Source organism: Pygoscelis adeliae, unplaced genomic scaffold (genome assembly GCF_000699105.1).
Source record: "Pygoscelis adeliae isolate BGI_AS28 unplaced genomic scaffold, ASM69910v1 Scaffold393, whole genome shotgun sequence".
NCBI lineage: Eukaryota > Metazoa > Chordata > Aves > Sphenisciformes > Spheniscidae > Pygoscelis > Pygoscelis adeliae.
Genome location: NW_008824376.1, coordinates 289,758 through 296,686, shown reverse-complemented (window position 1 = coordinate 296,686; position 6,929 = coordinate 289,758).

Sequence of the window (6,929 nt, the reverse complement as noted above, 5' to 3'; positions counted from 1 at the left end):
CCCTGAGGTGAAGGAGAGCGGAGCGCCTCCCGCTTTTCCGGGGGGAGGGAGAGGGCCGTGTGGGGCTGACCGCCCCCGGGGTTGCTCACCTCAAGGGCGTCTCTCGCTGGGGCTTGGTTTTCCCTCAGCGCTTGGTCCGACGTCGAGGAGAGACTTCAGGGGTCCACTCTCACCCATAAGCCTCGGTGAGGTCTCCAGACAGCCAAAGCAAGGTAGTAATTGGGAGGGATAACACAGTTAGGCTGAGGACCCCTCGGCTTTATGAGGGGTAAAAACTCCACATAATATTTAATGTTTCTGAGAGACCAGTCACATACTCTTTTCAGAGGGCATTTCCTTTTAGTATTTTAGACCACTTTTTTAAAAAAGTGGGGCTCAGGCACTCATTCTGTTACATGCATGAAAGAACCTCTCCTGAGGGAAAGGTGGGTAGATCTCAGCTCAAGATAACACACATGCATGTCATGTGCACCTCTGCATGTGATTTAGCTCATGGAAAGAAGGATAATAAAAAGCCTCCGGGAGAGCAATGGGTAGATGCTACCCCCTCCCAGGAACTGGTCCTCAGCCAATCTCCTCTCTAGATTACAACAGAACCTGGATCAAGTGCTTTGCCACACAAGTGACCTCAAGGAAAAGTTCAGGTTTTAGAGAGAAAGGGAAGTTGTGCAATATCAATAGAGCTTGACTTGAATTAATAAGACCACATTCATTCAACTAACACTTTACATTTTAATTTCAGGTCTTGCCTTGAGATGAACTCCAGGCAAGTGGGAGTTTCATGTCTTCAAGCTAACTGTCAGGCAACAGCAAGAGCCAGGAGTGATGGCAGATTAGGGAGGGACAGTGTCCTCACCAACCAGGGTGCAGTCCTGTAGGATCTGAACAGGGCCAGGCTGGTGACAATGGCAGGCACCATCAGCAGTCCCCATCAAGGTAAGATACTGAGTCAAGTTCAGGGTCCATCCAGGAAACAAGACAGGAGGCAAGTTACCTGCAGCATAGGTCTAAAGTTCATGCAGGAAGCCCAGCAAACAATCCAGGTCAGCAGGAGGCAGGACTGAGCACAGACATACCTCTGGTATAATTTAGGGAAGGTCAGTCTGCCCTGGCATGAGCTTAAATGTGGCTCCTGGACCAATGAGCAGTGGCTGTGGGTGTGGTGAGGACGCAGGTGATGCTGGTCAGGGCCTGTTAGTGGTCACTTAGAGCCCTAACACTGATATCTTCCAGTACTACATACAGTCCCCTTACATTAGGGTGTTTGACTGTACTTGCTAAAAAGTATAAATGTTCTTCAGTTGCTTGGTTGATTTTATTTTGTGAAATCAACCCTGACTGAGCACCAATTGAAATGAATTCAGAAATTCCGTCAGAGTCTGTATCGTGAATTACAGATTTCCCTTCCTAATACTTAGATGTACATGTGAATAGCCATGGAAGATTCAAATTATTCAGCTGTTGTGGGTGCCTTAAGCTTGAGCAATTTGAGAATTTGACTTTAGGGACCTCAAAAACAGGCTCAACACTTGATGTTGCACTACACAAAGTGAGAAGATGAATGACAGTGATGTGACTGGAGCAAAGATTCCGGAAAAGGGGAGACCAGGAGGAATCAATGAGTACTGAACATTAACAAAGAAAAAGGCTAGATTACTATGAGATTTTGTGAGAGTTGTAATTTCATCACTTGTGTTGTTCACATGAAATCAGATTTAATCAGATCAATTATTTTATGATAAAATTGAGGATTAACTTACTCAGAATATATACAGGAAAATGGTCTACCAAAGACCAGAAGGCAGCCTTTTTACCTCAGTTATGTCACTACGTGTTAGGATTTAATCATGAGTCTTGTGATACTTGAGGTCTTTTTTAGAGACCAATCTCCTGGTCATTTGATTCAGAGCGAGTTTCATCTTAATACAGTAGCTTAGTCTTTCAAAGACATGGGGACTGTGTTTCTGTGATTGAGGAAAGAGTCTCTAGTGAGGGATGGATGGGTGAATCTCAGCTCAAAAGCCATCAGTTGGTTGGCCAGATAGTGTGTATGCATCAGTCAGCTAATCAACATGTGACATGGTTGAAACCTAGCAGTGTATTCAGAATTTATTACTGAAGGATTGACAGACCCACAGACAGCATAGCTGTACAGACCTTGTTCTCTAATTAAGTTAGATTTAAGCAGAAGACATGCAAGAAAAACAGAAAAACCAAAACAAAACCAAATACAGTGGTAAATGTCAAGGTTTCAGAGACTGATTCAAGACTTTGTGAGGTTGCCAATACTGTGTGCAAAAGGGAGACCTCATCTAAGTCCTACAACTTCCCAGGATGGAGGAATGTCTAATTCCAGTCTAATAGGTATTTGTCTTTTGAAATGTCTTTATGCACCTTGTTCAGTTGCTAATAACTATTTTCTTCCAAAACCTGAATTCCCATCCTCATTTTTCTTTCTGATTCTCTTTATCCCTCTGGGGTTTCTTTTGCCCCTCTTATCCTTTCTTTATCTGTTTCCATTGAGGTTCTGTTCATACCAGAATTCAACAACCATGGCAAAAAGATTTATCAGAGAATCATATCCAGGAGTGGTTCAATTCACCTTTTCAAATGAGTATTCCCAAGTCAAGAGATGTTTAGGAATATAGGACATTCTCAGTTATTTTTGTATTTCATATTGTTATTTTACTTTTGGTGATTTTTCTCTTACTATTCAGAACTCAGGTAACCGTTTTCTACTCAGAATTATTACTACACCGATTTGGAACAAATAAAATTACTTATCACAGTTTTATGCTCGGTCTTACACAATCTTCCACTCATACTTACTGAGTATAAGGCAGATTTGAGTCGGAGTTGGAGTAAGGGTGGATTCTTTCTCCAAACTTAATGAAATTTGGCTTCAAAGAAGGCTGAAACATTATGAAGTGGCAAAATCTTTTTTTATCAATCAGTATACTCATTTATATCATGCAATTAATTTGTACTTGCCATGATTCTTGGGTAATAATAATTAGCATGCTATGTTGTTCCAATTATTCAGAATTATTTCTATGAAACACTAGAAATGAACTTTGAGTTATCTACCTCAGTGACTGAATTAACTATGTAATTGCCGGAGGATTGAAATAAAAAACCATTCTCTTTTGATGAGACATTCAGTAATGGGCCGTGAAGTGGGAGTGGGAGGCTCTTCACTGACCAGTGGATCATGTGCGTTGTCTTTTATGTCAGAAGAAAACCACATCACCTTGTTTTCCCATTCCAATTACAAAACACAGACCTCTTCTTCCAGTAAGAGCTAGTGGTTTGTACGTCATAAAATATGTTGCCCTCTCTCTCCCTCCACTGTTGCCAATACCAATTTAAGTTACTGCACACGATGCCTGCAACAGTTCTCTCTGCTGAGTGAGGAGCGTGTTTCAACCTAACAATGAGGTCATTCAGCTTTCAGAAAAACACACACAGATCAAAGCCCTTTGCAGGACATGAGTTAGTAACAGACAAATTATCTGGGTAATTCAGGAGCAGCTTTCAGAACTGTATCCAAAACAGGATACTTCTATTCTCTGAGTGCTGAACTATTACCATTGTGAATATGAGTCTCTTCTGCAGTGAAGCTCTAGCTCTGCTAAGTCTGGTAAAACCTGCCAACTTTCTCAGATGCTTGCAACCCAGAGTCTTCTGCAAATCTTTAACTGACTTACTGGTACTCATATTGGCTTCCAAGAGATTGTTTTGGCTGTACTTAAAGCCCCTTTTCAAAATACTTGGTGCCATGGAACTGCATCTTTGACTAGTTATAATAAAGTTATAATAAATTATATAATATAATATGTAATATTATATTACATATAATATAATATGTAATATTATATTATATGTAATATAATATATACTATTGTTACATATTATAAATATATAATAAATAAATATAACTGTTATAACAAATTATAACAGTTATAATGAAACTATTGTAACTGTTTTCAAGCCTTCCCAATTAAGTCATAAACATATACATACGCTGTACTATGCAATAATTAGAACAGTAACAATTCTTGTAATCATTAAAAATAATTGTAATCTTCATCTAAACTACAATTAATGTGAAAAGCATACAGCCTCTTATTTAATTATCCTGACTAATATACTGGCCAGCAGAACTGGGCTGGTGTAATTTTCCAGCAAGAGAGTTCCTCTGACTGAATACAGCTTAGAGCAAAGGGGACTTGAGGAAGAAGCTAAACCTTCTGATTTAGCCGTTCCATTTGGAGGCAACTCAAAGTGAATTGTACCTCTGCACTGACCACTACTTAAAAGCTGAGAACAAACATTCATATTAAAAACTGTGGGACACATTTCTACCAGCCAAGCCTCTAAGAAACAGAAAATTAATTATGAACTACCAATAGAGCTGTCTGGATCAGCATCAATCCTCACCCTCAGACCTACATGGAATGTTTTTCCTTAAGAGCATAATCTAATTATTAATAGGCAAAAAGCTGCATAAATTACCTTCAAAAGTAATCTGGTAGCAAATTATGCAATTAAACAAAATTGTCATGCCAAGATGGTGTAACTAGCCCTCATTAGGAGTAACAGCTCAAACTGACCTCAGGGTTAGTGTAGACACACATGAGTAGTAGGCGCTTCAGGAAGGCAGATGACAGCATAAGGTTCAAAATTGAAAGGGGAACAGAAGTTTAAGGGGTGCATACTTGCAGTACAGTGAGATGCTGTCGCTCAGAGGACTGAAAAAGAAGGACAGATGCTAGGAGCATTATAAAAAGGAGTATCTGCTTTGGCGCTGTGTTATTTGACTCATGCATTAGTGAAGGACTGAAATCTGAGGATATGATACATCTTGGGTTCTGTTCTCACTTCAACTGACGTTCAGCTGTAAGCAAATTGCTTTCCCAGTGTGTGCTTCAGTTTAACTCTCTGTAAATTTGTGATAATGATGGAGTTGTCTGACACTTGTTTGCAAAAGTGTTTGTGTTTCAAGATCCTCTCTGTGAAAGTGAACACATGTATGAAGTATAATTACGATTTTTTCCATGTCACTCTGGAGCCTACCAATTTTTCTAGTCATTTTAACTGTCTTTCATACACATTATTCTTTAATTGATTCCCCCAGTCAATATATAGTGTAGATTTTGCCTTTATACTGTCTCTTCTTTGCTTCACAGAGCTAAATAATGAAGAAGGAGAAAGTAATTTTGAGCATCAGGAAGTAAGAAGAGGTTTCAGTCAAAATTTAAAGGAAGAGGGAGAATCAGTGAAACGCAGTGAAGTAGGAAGATTTATTTTGAGTGTTGGCACTGGTAATTTTGAGGTGAGGATGGAGCTCTGATAAGTAGTTTGTGTTTGTATGTGTAATGGCCTCAGTATCTAGTTTTTTATGAGCTGTTATTGGTAAATATTTCAGAATAATGGCTCACTTAAGAAAATCTTACCTTTTACCACTTACTCGTCTATCTAGAAATAGAATAATAAGATGGATAGTAGAGTTTCCAACAATGAACCTAGCCAAATAGTCTTGACTGTGGTTTGTCTTCATGGAGTGGTTTTAATTTCTTTTTCCTTTTCAGAGGGGAAAATTCTTTTTACTCAGCTGAGCTTTAGGCGCAGAAATGGCTAGTTCCTTACTTACCAAAAATTTACAATGTGACACCGCCTCAATCATTTAACTTTGCTTTTATTTCCCCTGCTTGTAAAATATAATTATTTGTAATTTTAGAGATACAATTATATGTTGTAATGCAATTTCTACTTGAATAGGAGGATACAAATTTTAAAGGATTCTAGTAAGTATGTAGTTTCTGCATGTAGGGTATAATTACGGGGATAATTCTGAAACTGAGCTACTCAATTGCAAAAAGGTTAGAAATGATGGGCCTATTATTTCAGACCATTTAAGCAAGATATCCATCAGAGATAGCACCTGTAAATCATGTAAGTTGCTTGATCTTTTCAGCATCGATTCTACATTAATACACAAAATAGAAAATTGTAGATTCATAGGCTCATAATGAATTGTCAGTTTTTATCACAGTTTGAATTTACCCTGTCTGAAACTGAAGATTAAAGAAAAAGACCTTAAGAAAACAGGTATGAAGCATTGACTTCTAGATATCAGTGAGTAAATAATACAATAAAACATCTTCCCACCATTTTCACTATAAACTTGAACTGAAGCTTATTAATTTTCTTCATTTGGTTCAACCTCTTAGGCCAATAATTTAGATTTAGTCCTATTAAGAGTATTTTTTAAAAATCAAATGCTGATTCGTTATACAATTATATCAATATCTTTTACATATTTTTGTGTACCTTGTCTCAGAGTCCATTCTCTCACTTGGCCATCATAGAGAACTTTCATTCTAGTTTATAATTCAAAGAGATTCAGATATCAATGGCAGCAATAACTCCTCCCTCTTTAACCCTCCCACACAGCTGTCTTTATATTTTGGGTGCAGGGGGAAACATCATCTATTGTTAAAGTTCTGCAGCAAGAGAGAGGCTTTTTACAGGAGCCTATTTACAATTGCTTCTTATCTTACCAAACCTTATTGTAGGGACCGAAGTTTTCTATCTTGTGTTTGTGTCTCTCACTAACTGGGATTTTTTTAGTTTAATTCAGGAGTATGTTGTGAGGCTAGAAGTCATGGAAGGGAGACTGAGACTGAATGAGAAGTCCAAAAAGAGCAACAGGGACACCAGTGGAAGGGCTGATGGAAGGGAGCTGAAAACAAAGAAATGGAAGGGAGGTCTGAAGGCTGAGGTGGAGGAGATAAGACAGGAATTGAGTGAAAGAAGATATTAAGGCCAAAGGTTTGGGCTCTGACCCAATTTGGGGTAGGGAACTGGAATTGGCATGAGAAACGTAAGGATCAGGGGCTGGGATTTGGTAGTTAAAGAGAACAGGG